A 19,752-nucleotide genomic window follows, 5' to 3' on the forward strand; every position below is an offset into this window, starting at 1 on the left:
TGCCGCTGCCGGGATTTCAACCATGCGGCCGGCGGTAAATCATACCGAATGCGTGAGTTAGGAGCAAAAACAAAAAAAAATTATGAATTTCGCATCTTGTCATAACCATGTTGCACTGCATTTGGAGCAGAACTAAAATGTTTAGAGCGAATTAGAATTCCATTAATCATTAAATATTTGTGCCATATTTCCCCAAAACATCCCAGATCACATTATGTATGTGATTATTGATAATGAGAGATCTGTGTCCAAACTCAAATCTAATTGCCGTGTACATGCAAGAGCAGCCAGTATTTACCCTGCATGCAATTTTTTATATTGTTTGGTGATTGTCACGTCTGAAACTGGAGAAGAGGACGTGGTGGACCTCAGTTGGGGAAAGAAACGGAGACGAGGGGCCTGGATGTACGTTCTCCTCATCCACAGGTCTTGAGTGTTGGCGAGACCTGGGCAAAGGTGCGGAGTCTAACTCACAGGATGGTGTTCGCCAGTGACCCCCCCAATTGGGATATGGGCTTAGCTGCACCCCGTGAGCAGGTCGTGGTCCTTTGACCAGGTACCCAAGCCCTGCGGGGATAGAGACACTACACCCGTGGCCCAGCGAGGATATGCCTGTTAGGCACAACACAGTCCCTGAAAATACTGTATAGACAACAACTTGACACGAGGATCAAAAACGTCAATAAGGCTTTCAAAGTGGGAAGCGACTCACGGTTACTTGAGACGTCACCAGAGATAGAAGGCACACGGGTAGAGGTGGTAAATGTTGTAGCACGGATGTCCACGGGAGACGTGAGGCACACAGGTGGGGATGATCACACCGCTGCACGGGTATACACCAGAGACGTAAAGGCACACAGGTAAAGGTAGTAACACTGCTGCACGGGTATTCACCAGAGATGTTAAGGCACACAGGTAAAGGTGGTATCACAGCTGCACGGGTATTCACCAGAGACGTAAGGCACACAGGTAAAGGTAGTAATACTGCTGCACGGGTATTCACCAGAGTTGTTAAGGCACACAGGTAAAGGTGGTATCACTGCTGCTGTACGATGAATAGGAACCTGGACCGGGAACTCACTAAGACACGCTAGGAGACAACCGTTCAGGCAATTTCCCATAACCTGTGGGACAGTTTTATACCCAGGGGAACCCTTAGACAGGTGCACAGCATCAGCTGGAAATTAGCCAATCAGGAGGAAGGATCCAGTCACATGGGCCGACTGTCATGGCGGCGCCCATGTCCAGATTTGAGATGCCGGACACCAGCCCTCCAGGAAGCTACAGCAAGCGGGGAGAATCCTCAGCTTCTCCCCCGCCTTCGCGCAGGCCGACCAACCACCCAGGAAGAAAGGGGAAGCCGGCGGTGCGGTAAGTGGGCGCCGATCCCCGGCTGAGCCCTGACAGTACCCCCTCCTTTAAGGGTGGGCACTGAACACCCACCAGGCTTATCTGGGAATCGCCTATGAAAACTCTGGATTAGTCGCGGAGCGTGTACATCAGAGGCTCTGATCCAGGCCCTTTCCTCGGGGCCGTAGCCCTTCCAATCGATGAGATATTGAAGGGTGTGGAATCTGTGCCGGGAATCCAAGATCTTTTCCACCTCAAATTCAGTGCTTTGTAATGTCTTGACTTGAGGCAATTTAGGGGAACACTTCTGAAAACGATTGAGCACCAGGGGCTGTAAGAGAGAGACGTGAAAAGTATTTGAAATCTTCATTTGAGGGGGAAGTTCCAATTTATAAGTTATTGGACTGATTATCTTAATGATACGATATGGACCGATAAAACGCGGAGCAAGTTTCATGGACGGGACTCTTAAGCGGATATTTTTGGAAGATAACCAGACCCTGTCCCCGACTCTCAACAGGGGAACCGCCAAACGTTTCCTGTCCGCAAATTTTTTGTAATTCCTAGAAGATTGCTTTAGGGATAAGTGAATTTTATTCCATAGAACTGAGAAGGATTGAATCTCTTGATTCACAGCTGGAACATCTATAGATGGAAGCTTCTGGAAATCTGGAACTCGTGGATGTCTACCAAAAACCGTAAAAAAAGGAGTGGATTTAGAGGAAGATTGAAATTTAAAGTTATGAGAAAACTCTGCCCATGGCAGGAGGTCCACCCAATCATCCTGGGAAGAAGACACAAAGAGCCTAATGAAGGTCTCCAGCTCTTGATTGACCCTTTCCGTTTGGCCATTCGACTGTGGGTGGTAGGCTGAGGAAAAGTTCAGTTTGATTCCACAGGTACTACACAGGGCTCTCCAGAATTTGGCTGTAAATTGAACACCTCGATCAGAGACTATTTCCCTGGGGAGACCGTGTAATCTGAAGATGTCTCGAATAAAAATTTTTGCCAATTGAGGAGCAGAAGGAAGGCCAACGAGCGGGATAAAATGTGCCATTTTAGAAAAGCGATCCAAGACCACCCATACTGTGTTATGTCCCTTGCACCGAGGTAATTCGGAAATAAAATCCATTGAGATGTGGGTCCAAGGAGCAGTTGGGATAGACAAGGGACGAGGAGGACCAACCATCTGCCTACGCGGAGTTTTATGTTGGGCGCATTTGATACAGGAGCGGACAAACTCCGTGACATCCTTCTTCATGGTCGGCCACCAGTACGATCGAAGTAAAAACTGGTAGGTCTTGGTGATTCCAGTGTGACCTGCGAACAAGGATGCATGAGCCCAAAGCAGCAATTTTTTACGTAACTTAGGAGGTACAAAAATTTTCCCAGGTGGCAAGGACACTACTTGAGTAGGAGCAAATACAATTGGGTCAAAAATGGAACGAACTTGAGAACACTCCTCCTCCTCCAAATTAGTCATGAAGGAGCGAGATAATGCATCGGCCTTCTTGTTCAACACACCAGGACGAAACTGGAGTTTTAAATCAAATCTAGAAAAAAAAAAAAGTGACCATCGCGCCTGCCTGGCATTTAACCGGTGTGCAGTTTGTAGATAGATCAGATTCTTATGGTCTGTAATAATCGTGACAGGAAATTTGGCCCCCTCCAGAAGATACCGCCATTCCTCTAAGGCTAGGCGCATGGCTAGAAGTTCTTGGTCGCCAATAATATAATTTCTCTCGGCAGGGGAAAATTTATGGGAGAAAAATCCACAAGGATGCATCTTCCCATCTTCAGCAGACTGAGATAATACCGCACCTACTCCAACGGAGGATGCGTCCACCTCCACAATGAATGGTTTGTCTATTTGAGGCTGACAGAGAATGGGAGCTCGAGAAAAGGCACCTTTTAGGTTTTGAAAGGCTTGTACTGCTGGAACAGACCATTTAGAAGGATTGGCTCCTTTCCTTGTGAGGGAGGTAATGGGTGCTACCAGTGTAGAAAAGTGTGGAATAAACCTCCTGTAATAGTTTGCGAATCCTAGAAAACGCTGAGTACCTTTTAATGACGTAGGCAGGGGCCATTCAGAGATTGCCTTTAGTTTATCAGGATCCATCTGGAGAGTCCCCCCGGAGATAATATGGCCTAAAAAAGGTACTGAAGTTTGGTGAAACATACATTTGGAAAGTTTCCCAAAGAGGTGATCAGTGCGAAGGCGGAACAATACCTCCCGTACATGAAGACGATGATTCTGTAAATCTCTGGAAAAGATTAAAATATCATCGAGATAAATCACAACAAATTTATGAAGAATATCCCGGAAGACCTCGTTGACGTAACCTTGAAAAATAGCTGGTGCATTACAAAGACTAAAGGGCATTACGAGGTACTCAAAGTGTCCGTCTCTGATATTGAACGCGGTCTTCCACTCGTCCCCGGTCTTAATTCGAATCAGATTATACACACCACGTAGATCCAGCTTCGTGAAAACCTGAGCCCCTTGAACCTTGTCAAACAGTTCTGAAATTAAAGGTAGCGGGTACCGATTTTTTATGGTGATTTGATTCAACCCTCGATAATCTATACAGGGCCGGAGTCCACCATCCTTCTTCCCTACAAAAAAGAAACCTGCCCCTGCAGGAGAAGAAGAAGGCCGAATGAATCCTTTAGCAAGGTTTTCCTTAATGTATTCCTCCATGGCCGCGGTCTCAGGTACGGACAAAGGGTAAACACGGCCACGTGGAGGACTTTTCCCAGGAAGCAAATCAATGGCACAATCCCAAGGTCGATGCCGAGGCAGTTTATCTGCGGCTTGTTCACAAAATACGCCAGATAAGCCTCGGGCAAGCCCGGCTGGGGGGGGTGTTTAGAAGACTCTGGTCGAAGGGATTTCTTAGCCGAGATGGCAATCAACGCTTGGTTACATACTGGAACGACCTTGGTCAAACAATCTTGGAAACACTGTGAACCCCAGGATAGGATTTGCATAGCATCCCAGTTGAACACAGGATTGTGTTTTCTCAACCAGGGCAGCCCTAATACCAGCTCATAGGAGGATTCGGGTAACACAAAAAATTCCAGCATTTCATGATGTAGGCACCCAATTTGGACAGACACCGGATGAGAGAGTGAAGAAATGGGTAACCCCACCAGAGTTTTAACATCTAGACCAGACAGTAACAATTTATTAGGTAGGGAAATCACTGGAATACCCAAGGTGTGAATCAGTCTCTCTGCAATAAAATTACCAGCAGCACCAGAATCAATTAAAGCGTGAACCTTTCTTGTCCTGGACTTATGGGAAAGCGACACTACTAAAAGACTTTCAGATATTTGGGATGGCTTGAGAATAACCCCCAACTGAATGCTCCCTACTTCAGTCAGGGTTTCGCATTTCCCGCAAGTAAAGGACAATTCCTCAGAATGTGGTTAGGTGCAGCGCAATAGATACACAGTTTATTTTGGAAGCGTCTATTGCGCTCTGCCGGAGTGAGTTTGGCTCTGTTGACCTGCATTGGTTCGTCTTCACTAGCTAGGGTGGGTATAGGCGGACTAACAGCTGAAGAGGGAACTGGTAGACGTTCACCTCTCCCCCTACTAGCCCATCTTTCCCGATGGCGAAGGTCAATTTTGATACAGAGAGAGATAACGTCAGCGAAGGATTCTGGCAAATCTCTGGAGGCAAGCTCATCCTTCATCCTCTCAGAGAGTCCATGAAGGAAGGACGCTTTAAGAGCTTCCTCGTTCCATTTTAATTCAGATGCCAGGGTCTGAAATTGGACTACATACTGCCCCACGGACCGTGTGCCCTGTCGTACTTGGAGGAGGTCAGAGGATGCAGAAGCAGACCGGCCTGGCTCATCAAAAATTCTCTTAAATGCGGAAACAAATTCCTCGTAGGTAGATACGATGGGGTCGGCCCGTTCCCATAAAGGGGAGACCCAGTCTAATGCTGCTCCTGTTAATAATGAAATCACATATGCTACTTTGGCCCGAGACGTGGAAAAGTTCTGGGGAAGGCATTCAAATTGGATTTCACATTGGTTGATGAACCCGCGGCACCGCCTGGGGTCGCCATCAAATCTTTCTGGAGTGGCAAGCTGTAGTCGGGGTTTGGGAGTAGGAACCACTGGTGGAGGACCTGCTGGAGAAGGTACAGGAACCGCAGGCGGGGGAACCGTGAGAATAGAAGCCAACGTGGTTTGGATCGAAACCAGTTGCCTCGAGAGCTCCTGTAAGTACTGAGCCACTTGTTGTTGTTGCGCCTCCTGGTTGTCCATCCGAGAGGTCAACTCTTGCAGAGACCCAGTAGCTTGGGATCCTGCAGCCTCCATTGGGCCTGAACAAACTGTCACGTCTGAAACTGGAGAAGAGGACGTGGTGGACCTCAGTTGGGGAAAGAAACGGAGACGAGGGGCCTGGATGTACGTTCTCCTCATCCACAGGTCTTGAGTGTTGGCGAGACCTGGGCAAAGGTGCGGAGTCTAACCCACAGGATGGTGTTCGCCAGTGACCCCCCCCCAATTGGGATATGGGCTTAGCTGCACCCCGTGAGCAGGTCGCGGTCCTTTGACCAGGTACCCAAGCCCTGCGGGGATAGAGACACTACACCCGTGGCCCAGCGAGGATATGCCTGTTAGGCACAACACAGTCCCTGAAAATACTGTATAGACAACAACTTGACACGAGGATCAAAAACGTCAATAAGGCTTTCAAAGTGGGAAGCGACTCACGGTTACTTGAGACGTCACCAGAGATAGAAGGCACACGGGTAGAGGTGGTAAATGTTGTAGCACGGATGTCCACGGGAGACGTGAGGCACACAGGTGGGGATGATCACACCGCTGCACGGGTATACACCAGAGACGTAAAGGCACACAGGTAAAGGTAGTAACACTGCTGCACGGGTATTCACCAGAGATGTTAAGGCACACAGGTAAAGGTGGTATCACTGCTGCACGGGTATTCACCAGAGACGTAAGGCACACAGGTAAAGGTAGTAATACTGCTGCACGGGTATTCACCAGAGATGTTAAGGCACACAGGTAAAGGTGGTATCACTGCTGCTGTACGATGAATAGGAACCTGGACCGGGAACTCACTAAGACACGCTAGGAGACAACCGTTGTTCAGGCAATTTCCCATAACCTGTGGGACAGTTTTATACCCAGGGGAACCCTTAGACAGATGCACAGCATCAGCTGGAAATTAGCCAATCAGGAGGAAGGATCCAGTCACATGGGCCGACTGTCATGGCGGCGCCCATGTCCAGATTTGAGATGCCGGACACCAGCCCTCCAGGAAGCCACAGCAAGCGGGGAGAATCCTCAGCTTCTCCCCCGCCGTCGCGCAGGCCGACCGACCACCCAGGAAGAAAGGGGAAGCCGGCGGTGCGGTAAGCGGGCGCCGATCCCCGTCTGAGCCCTGACAGTGATATATATCTCATAATTTAATCTCACATCAAGCTTTGATACATAAGCCTATTAGTGTACAAAGCAGATTCTGGTTCTAATTGAATTTGGCCCCTAGTCTCTTGACTCTTCAAATCTGCCCTTCAGGAAACGTGGACGGTAGCTCTGTGAAATCAGTGGCAGATATGACTTAGGGGTTTATTTATCAGTATCAAGCATTAACTATAAATTTGTATTGGCGCTTATTGCAACAACACTTGGATGCTAATGCCGCAGAGGCTGCGTTTTTTTGCAGCGTCCCAGCGGTGGTGACACGCAAAAGTTGAATCCCTCCCTTGTGCATTTGTGTGCACCGGATTGTGCAAGCTATGAGACAGCTACTTTTAATGCCCATGGACAGCACAGATCCACCAGTGGTTCCGTCAGCACACCATCGCTTTTATCATCGACTCTTGCACCAGCCTAAGGCTGATGCAATGTCTCCTTCTCAAAAACGGCTAAACAAGGCCTCTGTGGCTGCGGCTCTGCATTTCACTGACATGCCCATGGCACTCCCATAACACTTACATGATATGGCTTTATATTGCTTTCACTGCGGCATAAACTCAGGGAAACTCATGTGCTGTAGGGGTTTTCAGGGTGCAGTAGCAAATAATCACTCATCTGCGCAAATATCTGCATTGCATCCACCGATGAATCAGATCCAATGGGGCTGACATGACAGGATCACTGGGCATGCGCCGTGCTCTTCCCTCATTGGGACACTACCTTGTACATTTGTCCATTATTACTGATCACCATTAGTATTTTATCTGTGTCAACATTATGACTGTTGATATTTTGACTGTCAATAAAAAACATGAGAGGACCATCAAGCGCTGGATCTGGTTTCTGGTTCCACGTGGTTATAATATCCTCATACCGCTCCTATGTGAAAGAAAATCTTTCAACACTCCCCCCTTTAAGAAACAGCTCACCTCAGAAACAGTTTGTATGTGCACTGAAAGGTTTCTTTGCTTTTCCCTCTGTTGGTTGTCTATTCCCAAATCCTCTCAGGAAGTGATCTCCCTCATATACAAGACAAACATAATAAGTTCCACATGGTGTTTAAAGGTTTAACAATTTATTCACAGTCACAGATTCCAGTATATGCAAAATATAAAATCACATCGTACCATATCCAGCCTTCCAAGTAATCTGTGACTGTGTGAATTAATTGTTAAACTTTTAAACATGTAGATCTTTTTATGGGCAGCACAGTCTCAGCATGTGATATTTTATATATATATATATATATATATATATATATATATATACAGAGAAAATAATCGTCACTCACCAGATATATGAAAAAAGACTTATTTATATATGCAAAAACAGGTTTTGAAATACCCATAGCAGCAAGATACAGGGGTTCAGTCCAGTCGACGTTTCGATCCCAATCCAGGATCTTTATCAAGACTTCAGCAACCATGCAACAACAATTCCTAATGAGCAGCCAAGTGCAGGATATACACCATCACCATACTAGCCAGACTAAATACCCCAAACAATTAACACAAGGTGCCACCCCCAGCCGCACAGCCTGCTGGGTAGCAAAAACAGTACAAACACAATAATACCATTAAACTCTCCAGATAGAACCACTCACTTTAAGTAGAGCGTTCCTGCCTGAATGCAGATCATACAATAGGACCAGCACTATACACACCAGCGCTAAAGGTATAATATTATTGAAAAAACGCGAAAACCGGAAGTGACATGCGTTCCACCACCGTGGAACGCACGCCAACACCGGAAGTCACTTGTCCAATCCACATTAAGAAGCAAAAATCAGGTTAACGAGCATGCTGAAACTAAAGGAACGCGACCACCGGAAGTGGCATGCGCTCCACCACCGTGGAACGCACGCCAAAATCGGAAGTCACATGTCCGGATAACATTAATGGTCAAAAATCAAATTAGACTGCGCGCCATCACATAGGAACGCATAGCCAATGTGTAATTAGGCCTATATAGACGCCATCTACTGGATTACCAGCATATTGCACACAAGCAAGAAAATTTCTTTGTTAATATGTTACTGGTATACTTGAAATATAGTTAATCATTGTAGGTAAATAGTATGGCTATTAATAACCACCAAGTGCATATTTAAAAAACAATAATAAAGCCACAATACTGAAAATATAAAGAAATTAAATAAACTGAAATAAAAAAATTATATAGAAAAACTATAATGAAAAAACATACAAATATTAATATCCTCATGTGCAAGGTAAAAAAAAAAAAAAAAATGTTTAAAAAAAACAAATGCAAATACAATATATTACTTCAAAAAAATATTATAAGAGTTGGACTCGTTAAGTCTTCTAGGGGCCAATGTATCCAAGGTAAAAAAATCCACCTAGCTTCACATTTGCGCAAAGCTAATTCCCGATCTCCGCCCCTGGCAAGGGCTGGTATGTGGTCAATTAACATGCACTTGAGACTTGCCACAGAATGTCCCTGTTCAAGAAAGTGGGTTGCCACTGGCTTGTCTGATTTTTTCAGCTCCAACGCCATTCTAATCGTTGAGCGATGGTTCGCCATCCGTTCGCGGAAACATCTCTTGGTCATCCCCACGTAGTGGAGGCCACACGGACAAATTAACATATACACTACAAAATTCATCATGCAGTGTAGTCGATGTTTGATCTTGATTCTTTTTCCACTATGTGGATGACAGAAGGTACTGCCAGTCAGTAGTGATCTGCAAGTAGTGCAGTCGACACATTTAAAGCAGCCCATTCTCTTAGATGGAAACCAAGAAGTTGTAGTTGTTGCTGGTTTTAAAGTAGGTCGCATAAGCATATCCCGTAAATTGGGACCGCGTTTATAGGCGCATATTGGTGGTCTTTTGCCAAGTGCACCCAAATCAGGGTCGGTTGCAATGATCGGCCAATGTCTATTGACTATTTTTCTCGAATAGTTCGATGTGGCATCAAACTTGCTGGAAAAAAGAATTCTGGTAAGGTCAATTTTAGAACCCCCAACAGACTTGCCGTCTGCGTGCCGTTTAATAGCCTTATGTAGACATCTCTGTATAGTTGTCCTAGAGTATCCCCTGGCCAAAAATCGTTCGGACATCTCATCAATCTGTACACTGGCCATAGTATCCTAAGTATCCGTAGAAATTTAGAGATCGGCAAATTCTCTTAGATGACTTGGATGTTGACTACTCGAGTGAAGAAGGGTATTTCGATCAGTGTCCTTTCTATATAGGGTAGTCCCAAGAACATTACCTTCAAGAAACACTGTAACATCCAAAAAATTCATTGTCGTGGGATGAATATTACTAGTGAACTTAATGGGGGAAGCCAAACCATTAAGATAATGGACCATGTCCATAAACTGGGTTTCTGTACCTGACCAAATCATAAAGAGGTCATCTATAAACCGTCTATAAAATACTATATTGTCAGCAAAATTTGGCAAGATATGTGTTTGTTCATACCCCGCCATGTACAAATTGGCGTACGCTGGAGCAAGATTCGACCCCATGGCTGTGCCGGTATTTTAAATATAAAAGCTAACGCCATACTGAAAATAGTTATTGGTCAAGACCAATTCAGTGAGGTCAACCAGAAACTCAATTGGTGGGCCACAATGGTCACTATTAATCAACACCTGTCTAATAGCATGCAGTCCACCTTCATGTGGAATTACAGTATACAGCGAAGATACATCCAATGTGGCCAACCAAATTGGTCCTGCAGGTAAACTCACTGATCTCAAATTTTTAAAAAAATCATCAGTATCTCTTAAGTAGCTAGGCATCTGTACTACTGCCACCTGGAGAAAAGAGTCAATAAATTGAGCCACTGTCTGTAATGTTGAATTACGTGCGGAGATTATCGGTCTCCCTGGTGGGTCTACCAGTTGCTTGTGGACCTTGGGAAGGGTGTATAAAATAGGGCACACTGGATGTTCCACCACCAAGCAACTGGCAACCCTAGCATCAATCCATCCCTGTTGACATGCACGTTTAATAGTTGTATCAACTTTACATTTGACCGAAAGCAGCGGGTTAACAGCAACCTCAGTGTAAGTAGAAGTATCAGATAGTTAGCGTAGTATCTCCTTATTATATGCAGTCCAATCTTGAACCACTGTTGCCCCACCCTTATCGGCCTGTCTCACAACTATTTTATCATTTTTGATCAAGGACTTCAATGCCAATCTCTGAGCAGGACTCAAATTGTCATATTTAGGCTTACTGGTAACCAACGCCATATCCTGTTCAATGAGTCGCAAGAAAATTTTGATACTAGCATTAGTACTCGGAGGATCAAAATTACTAGGAGATTCAAATAATTGATCTGGTACAGTATTGTTATTCCCAAAAAACTTGCGTAGTCTCATTTTTCTACCAAGTTTATAGTGATCAACTGTACATTCAAACCTGTCATGTACCAGTGTGGTTACAAACGAAAGGCCTAACGATAATACTTCTAACTCAGCATCAGACAACTCATAGCTAGAAAGGTTAAATACTGTATCTAATACCGGCTGCCCCTGCCTCTCCTTCTTCTTGTGTCACCCTCTCCTCGTAGGAAATCTAGATCTCCTCTGGTGGATCTGGTCACTTTGCCTAAAAAAGAACCACTGGGAGGCCTAGATTCACAGGGGTTTCTTTGGTTAGGGTCTATAGTTTCACCCTCTGAGTGGGACTGGGATGATGAGGAGTCATAGAAGCGGGGTGTCCGTGTATATGCTCTCTGGTGACGTCTAGATCTATTGCCACCCACCTCACTCTTAAGCCATTTGTAAACCTGATGGTTAGCATAATCATAATTGACAGTGCTCAATTTATTCCTCTTAAAGGCTATTAGCTCTTGTTGGAAACCATTAATCTGTTCTGTAATTTTATCACTCCAGTTGTTTGTTTTGTCAGCAGATAATAATGGAAGTGAGCTTTCATTAAACACAGCAATTTCTTGACGTATCTTAACCAATTCGGTCCCCACCTCCTCTATGACTATAACCATCAGGTCTAGTGAGCACTTATTAAGCACTCCGCACCATTTTGTGCAAAATGTTAAATTGTTACGGCCTAGCGTAGGTATGTTATTGACCCTAAGGATTATTTTTAATATTTTTTGATATATAATTTTTTGTTTTTTCTCATGTGCAAGGTCTCATTTTTTTGGGTTAGCCTTTGAGATATATGTCTATCCTGTCTCCATGAACTGGGTTGGTATCTGTTTGTAGTTTTTATGTTGTTTGTCGCTTTTTTGAATATAACGTGTGTCATTGGATTGGGAGCAGCAATATGGCATCGGGACATGGTTGTGAGCTTGATGAGGCTATGTTCAGTGCTATTGAGACTAATGTCATTTCACTGACTGACGATGATGCCGATAAAGTTTTGTTTAACCACACGGAATTCTCTTGTCTTCCTGATGAAACCCCTAAGGATTTATTTCATAGAGGCTTAAGACTTAGGAAACGTGAAATTGAACACGGTGAATTTCTATCTGACTATTTCAGAAATCAAAAGATCCCTAGAGGTTTTAGGGTCAATAACATACCTACCCTAGGTCGTAACAATTTAACATTTTGCACAAAATGGTGCGGAGTGCTTAATAAGTGCTCACTAGACCTGATGGTTTTAGTCATAGAGGAGGTGGGGACCGAATTGGTTAAGATACGTCAAGAAATTGCTGTGTTTAATGAAAGCTCACTTCCATTATTATCTGCTGACAAAACAAACAACTGGAGTGATAAAATTACAGAACAGATTAATGGTTTCCAACAAGAGCTAATAGCCTTTAAGAGGAAAAAATTGAGCACTGTCAATTCTGATTATGCTAACCATCAGGTTTACAAATGGCTTAAGAGTGAGGTGGGTGGCAATAGATCTAGACGTCACCAAAGAGCATATACACGGACACCCCGCATCTATGACTCCTCATCATCCCAGTCCCACTCAGAGGGTGAAACTATAGACCCTAACCAAAGAAACCCCAGTGAGTCTAGGCCTCCCAGTGGTTCTTTTTTAGGCAGAGTGACCAGATCCACCAGAGGAGGTCTAGATTTCCTACGAGGAGAGGGCGACACAAGAAGGAGGAGAGGCAGGGGCAGCCGGTATTAGATACAGTATTTAACCTTTCTAGCTATGAGTTGTCTGATGCTGAGTTAGAAGTATTATCGTTAGGTCTTTCGTTTGTACCCACACTGGTACATGACAGGTTTGAATGTACAGTTTGATCACTATAAACTTGGTAGAAAAATGAGACTATGCAAGTTTTTTGGGAATAATAACAATACTGTACCAGATCAATTATTTAAATCTCCTAGTAATTTTGATCCTCCGAGTACTAATGCTAGTATCAAAACTTTCTTGCGACTCATTGAACAGGATATGGCGTTGGTTACCAGTAAGCCTAAATATGACAATTTGAGTCCTGCTCAGAGATTGGCATTGAAGTCCTTGATCAAGAATGATAAAATAGTTGTGAGACAGGCCAATAAGGGTGGGGCAACAGTGGTTCAGGATTGGACTGCTTATAATAAGGAGATACTACGCTAACTATCTGATACTTCTACTTACACTAAGGTTGCTGTTAACCCGCTGCTTTCGGTCAAATGTAAAGTTGATACAACTATTAAACGTGCATGTCAACAGGGGTGGATTGATGCTAGGGATGCCAGTTGCTTGGTGGTGGAACATCCAGTGTGCCCTATTTTATACACCCTTCCCAAGGTCCACAAGCAACTGGTAGACCCATCAGGGAGACCAATAATCTCCGTAAGTAATTCAACATTACAGACAGTGGCTTAATTTATTGACTCTTTTCTCCAGGTGGCAGTAGTACAGATGCCTAGCTACTTAAGAGATACTGATGATTTTTAAAAAAAATTGAGATCAGTGAGTTTACCTGCAAGACCAATTTGGTTGGCCACACTGGATGTATCTTCGGTGTATACTGTAATTCCACATGAAGGTGGACTGCATGCTATTAGACAGGCGTTGATTAATATTGATCATTGTGGCCCCCCAATTGAGTTTCTGGTTGAACTCACTGAATTGGTCTTGACCAATAACTATTTTCAGTATGGCGGTAGCTTTTATATTCAAAATACCGGCACTGCCATGGGGTCGAATCTTGCTCCGGCGTACGCCAATTTGTACATGGCGGGGTATGAACAAACACATATCTTGCCAAATTTTGCTGACAATATAGTATTTTATAGACGGTTTATAGATGACCTCTTTATGATTTGGTCAGGTACAGAAACCCAGTTCATGGACATGGTCCATTATCTTAATGGTTTGGCTTCCCCCATTAAGTTCACTAGTAATATTCATCCCACGACAATTAATTTTTTGGATGTTACAGTGTTTCTTGAAGGTAATGTTCTTGGGACTACCCTATATAGAAAGGACACTGATCAAAATACCCTTCTTCACTCGAGTAGTCAACATCCAAGTCATCTAAAAGAGAATTTGCCGATCTCTCAATTTCTACGGATACTTAGGAATAATTCTTCTGATACTATGGCCAGTGTACAGATTGATGAGATGTCCGAACGTTTTTTGGCCAGGGGATACTCTAGGACAACTATACAGAGATGTCTACATAAGGCTATTAAACGGCACGCAGACGGCAAGTCTGTTGGAGGTTCTAAAATTTACCCTACCAGAATTCTTTTTTCCAGTAAGTTTGATGCCACATCGAACTATTTGAGAAAAATAGTCAATAAACATTGGCCGATCATTGCAACCGACCCTGATTTGGGTGCACTTGGCAAAAGACCACCAATATGCGCCTATAAACGCGGTCCCAATTTACGGGATATGCTTATGCGACCTACTTTAAAACCAGCAACAACTACAACTTCTTGGTTTCCATCTAAGAGAATGGGCTGCTTTAAATGTGCCGACTGCACTACTTGCAGATCACTACTGACTGGCAGTACCTTCTGTCATCCACATAGTGGAAAAAGAATCAAGATCAAACATCGACTACACTGCATGATGAATTTTGTAGTGTATATGTTAATTTGTCCGTGTGGCCTCCACTACGTGGGGATGACCAAGAGATGTTTCCGCGAACGGATGGCGAACCATCGCTCAACGATTAGAATGGCGTTGGAGCTGAAAAAATCAGACAAGCCAGTGGCAACCCACTTTCTTGAACAGGGACATTCTGTGGCAAGTCTCAAGTGCATGTTAATTGACCACATACCAGCCCTTGCCAGGGGCGGAGATCGGGAATTAGCTTTGCGCAAATGTGAAGCTAGGTGGATTTTTGACCTTGATACATTGGCCCCTAGAGGACTTAACGAGTCCAACTCTTATAATATTTTTTTGAAGTAATATATTGTTTTTGCATTTGTTTTTAAAAAAAATATTTTTTTTATTTTTTTTGACCTTGCACATGAGGATATTAATATTTTGTATGTTTTTTCATTATAGTTTTTCTATATAATTTTTTTATTTCAGTTTATTTTATTTTATTTATTTTTTCAGTATTGTGGCTTTATTATTGTTTTTTAAATATGCACTTGGTGTTTATTAATAGCCATACTATTTACCCACAATGATTAACTATATTTCAAGTATACCAGTAACATATTAACAAATAAATTTTCTTGCTTGTGTGCAATATGCTGGTAATCCAGTAGATGGCGTCTATATAGGCCTAATTACACATTGGCTATGCGTTCCTATGTGATGACACACAGTCTAATTTGATTTTTGACCATTAATGTTGTCCGGACATGTGACTTCCGATTTTGGCGTGTGTTCCACAGTGGTGGAGCGCATGCCACTTCCGGTGGTCGCGTTCCTTTAGTTTCAGCATGCTCGTTAACCTGATTTTTGCTTCTTAATGTGGATCAGACAAGTGACTTCCGGTGTTGGCGTGCGTTCCACGTTTGCATAGAGGGGAGTGATCTCCACCTCCAGAGGGCACCTGGAGCAAGGTATATACCCATATTCGGGTTAGCAGAGTGCCGGGCCTTTTGTACATTATATATATAGATATATAGATATATATATATTGTATATATAATAGGGCCATATCCAATTAGGCTAATTTGGTCGCTCGGGGCTATCCAATTAGCCCCGAAGTCGGCCTGACAACGGCACTTATCAGCGTTTTTTTTCGGGACCCGATGTGTCCTGAAAAATAATCCACGATAAGTGCCTTTTTTCACCCAAAAAAAGGCGAGAACACATAGGGCCGCGAGCTTATCGGGGCTCCTATGTCTTAACTGGCGAACTATCCTATTTGCCCGAATTAATAGGATAGGGAGAAAAAAAATATAGACGAAAATCGGGGACTATCGGCGAAAAATTCCCATTTTTCGCCGAACGCGGGGATCAAATAGCGCCCCTACAGTGTTCAGGGCTAATTGGATATGGCCCATAGTGTGTATATATTATATACATGCGCATATACATATATAGGTCAGATCTCCCATATGACTGCCAGCGTGGGAGTGGATTTGCAGCCATTCTCTCAACGACTACTCCACAGCGCTGGACGCCACCGGACACCCTCCGCATCCCGCTGCCAGCACTGCCAGACCCTCCTGCCCCCCTGCCGGACTGCCCCTCACCTCCGCCGCTGGACCGCCGGGTATTCTAAATACTGAACATATCCCAAATCCAAAATGCTCCTGGTCCTGAGCATTTCGGCTATTGGAGACTCAACCTGTATTATATATATATAAATCCAAGAAGATTGGCACTCACCACATTGTAGAAAAATCAGCACGATTTAATTACAGCCATCAGTACAAGTGGTCGACGTTTCGGTTAGTCTAGACCAGTGGTTCCCAAACTCGGTCCTCAGGACCCCACACAGGTCACGTTTTGCAGGTCACCCAGCAGGTGCACAGGTGTAATCATTACTCACTGACACATTTTAAAAGATCTACAGGTGGAGCTAATTATTTTAATAGTGATTCTGTGAGGAGACCTGGAAAACATGTACTGTTTGGGGTCCTGAGGACCAAGTTTGAGAACCTGTGGTCTAGACACCTTGCACTGGTGGCTGTGATGGCTGTCTTGATAAAGGTCTAGAATGACCGAAACATTGAACACTTCTACTGATGGCTGTGAGTAATGAAATCGTGCTGATTTTTCTACATTGTGGTGAGTGCCCATCTTCTTCGACTTGCACCTCTCTATAATGAATTTGAGTTGTGAGAGCAGCATTTTGGACTGACTATATACATACAGTATGTATATATAGTGTGTGTATGTATATATATATATATTATATATATATATAAACACACCTGCCCCTCTGTCCTCAGCTATTTTTTTAAAAAAGAAAGTCATTTTTTTTAAAAAACGTCCCCAAAATAGTAATTATTTTTATTATCACATTATGTAATTAATAGTTTTTTTTTGTTAAAAAAAATTATATTGAAGGATTAGGACACGCAGGTTATATAATATAAATTTGTTTACTTGACATTTTGACTGTATCTACATATTGCTTGTTGCCATTTTGGTGTTGACCTTATGATTGTTTAGATTTTCATTGTCAACATTTTGACTGCCGTCCTTCATTGTAATGCCCATAATGGTGCCACCCATGATCAGGGGCGTCGAGGGGGGGGGGAGCGGGTACAGATTACCCGGGCCCGGGCTTCCTGAGGGGCCTGGCAGGGGCCTGGGTCCGGCGCCGCCCCCCCTCCCTCGCCGCAGCCCAGCACACAACGTGTGCTGAGCTGCATTTGGAGACTACTCGTGGCTGCTGAGCAGCAGCCACAGCAGTCTCCTAAGCCTGTGTGGGGGAGCGATCACACTGATCGCGCCCCCCCGGCTTTGCGCCGGGCTGAGGGGGCTCAGAGCAGCCCCCCTCCCCGGCGCGCGGCGCTGCAAATCTTTTTTATTTATATTTTCGCCAAGGGGGCGTGGCCACGCCTCCCGCGATTAGGCCACGCCCCCTATTACCGGGGCCCACCTTGGCTCTTGGCAGCCTGCCCATGATTCTGTACTTCTGTAACCTAACAAATAGTTTCCCATTCTATATGAAAAATATAGGACTAAATTGACACTTTTTGCATTGTGTGATGAGGTATTGGGAGATATTACATAGTGACTTAATACACTCCTGAATTGGAGAAGTCAATTCACAGTATGTAGGTCAGTGTAAAATATGATATCTCTAGATGTGGTGGATGGGTATGCAGTCGGGATGCCGATGGTCTAAATGCCGACCGTCGGCATCCCGACTGTCTTATCCAGGCAACTGTCTAATAAAGGGCGTCAAAATCCCGACGCCTGTCATTAGACCTACGCCGGGAGCCCGACACCCGGCTTTCCAATCGAAGGTAAGCCAGGTGCGGACAGCCGCACGGGAGGGGGGTTAGGAGCTCCCGGGGGGGACTTAGGGTTAGGCACCCCCCCCGGGAGGTTAGGATTAGGCTATGGGAAGGGGGGGTTAGGGTTAGGCACACCCAGGGCAGCCAAGAGCCGCGGCGGGCCCGGGTGACAGGGGGCGTGACCTAATCAGGGGAGGCGTGGCTACGTCCCCTTAGGAAAAAAACACAGAATAAAAAAAACATTTTAGCAGCGCCGCTTCACTGGGAGGGGGGCACTGTGAGCCCCTCAGCCTGGCGCACAGCCAATGGGGGTCACGATCAGCATGATCGCTCCCCCCATAGGCATAGGAGACTGTTCCAGCTGCTGCGAGCAGTCTCCCACTGCAGCCCAGCACACAGCAGCGTGTGCTGGGCTGCTGTGATGTAGGAGGGAGGGGGGGCGGTGCCAGACCAGGGCCCCCGCCGGGCCCCTCCAGCAAGCCTGGGCCCGGGTAATTTGTACCTGCTCCCCCCCCCTCTCGGCGCCCCTGGGCACACCCAGGGGAGGTTAGGGTTAGGCACCCCCCCGGGAGACTTAGGGTTAGGCTGCGGTTGAGGGGGAGTTACGTTTAGGCACTTAGAGGGGGGTTAGGCACTTGGGGGGGAGGTTAGGCACCCCTAAGGGAGGGTTAGGTTAGTTAATAGAAAATATCTGTCGGGATCTTCACTGCCGGGCCTCCGGCCGGCGGTAAATCATACTGTTTCCGGTGGATGCAGAGCCTGGAATTCCACATGATTCATTCTGGATTGTATTTGAACTCCAGCCAACAGTGCTTGAGATCAATGAAAGATCCATTCAAGTCAAGTTTTTTCTTATTTTTGGAAAATATTACAGTATTGCTATTACATAATTATATATTATATTAATAATTAAATTTGAAGGTTTGTTTTGCTATAGAGTTTCTTGTATTATTTGTACAATTTATTGTAATGTTACTAACTTGTATTTTTGCTTCTCTTATGTTAGTGTTTGGAAAAGCACTCCACTCTCTTTCGCGAATTGGTGATGAGCTGTGGTTTGACCCTTTAGATAAAGGAGTAAGTTTTATTTACTGTATACTATCAACTACTTCTGTTGTAATGTTTTACTCATGCACAATGGTACAGATACAACACAATGTGTTGTTGTTTTATATTATTATTTTTTTTAACAGCACTTAGAAGACATAGGGCCTGATTCAACACAGATCGCAATTGCGCTCGCAGCTGCAGTGCGGTGCATACGCATGCGCAGTATGCAACAACGGCAGATATGCATACGCGGTTGCAATTGCTATCTGTGCTGAATCAGGCCAGTAGGCCATAAGTAACAATTGAACGAGTACAAATTATTACAAACATTGACATGTAACAAAATATAGTTATCTATGATATATTATATTTAAAGTCTAGCACAGTGCAATTTATCTCCATTGATCAGCTAACCAATTGGTTCAGATGTAGACTGTGCCTTAATTATACATAGTATTCCATAACACTCTGTTTAGGGTTCAGCTGTGTGTTTTAATATACAAAGGGTCTGATTCAGAGGCGGACAGAGTTGTAGCCACGACTGCCTTTTATTATGGAGCTGCGGAGCTAATCCATCGCTGAGCATAATAAAATGCACCATCGGTCG

The 19,752-nt window shown here is 44.6% G+C and overlaps 1 protein-coding gene across 1 annotated transcript in view; it reads left to right on the plus strand.

The window, feature by feature from the left end:
* The window catches only part of RAD9B (RAD9 checkpoint clamp component B), a 132,786-nt gene that overhangs the window by 859 nt on the left and 112,175 nt on the right, over window positions 1-19,752 (plus strand). Inside the window, exon 2 of the mRNA XM_088449206.1 lies at window positions 19,102-19,172. The gene's annotated coding sequence lies outside the window, so the exon portion shown is untranslated. The remainder of the gene's footprint in view (window positions 1-19,101; window positions 19,173-19,752) is intronic.

The sequence above is a fragment of the Taudactylus pleione genome, unplaced genomic scaffold (assembly GCF_031769625.1).
Source record: "Taudactylus pleione unplaced genomic scaffold, aTauple2 ptg000479l, whole genome shotgun sequence".
In the NCBI taxonomy this organism is placed as follows: Eukaryota; Metazoa; Chordata; class Amphibia; order Anura; family Myobatrachidae; genus Taudactylus; species Taudactylus pleione.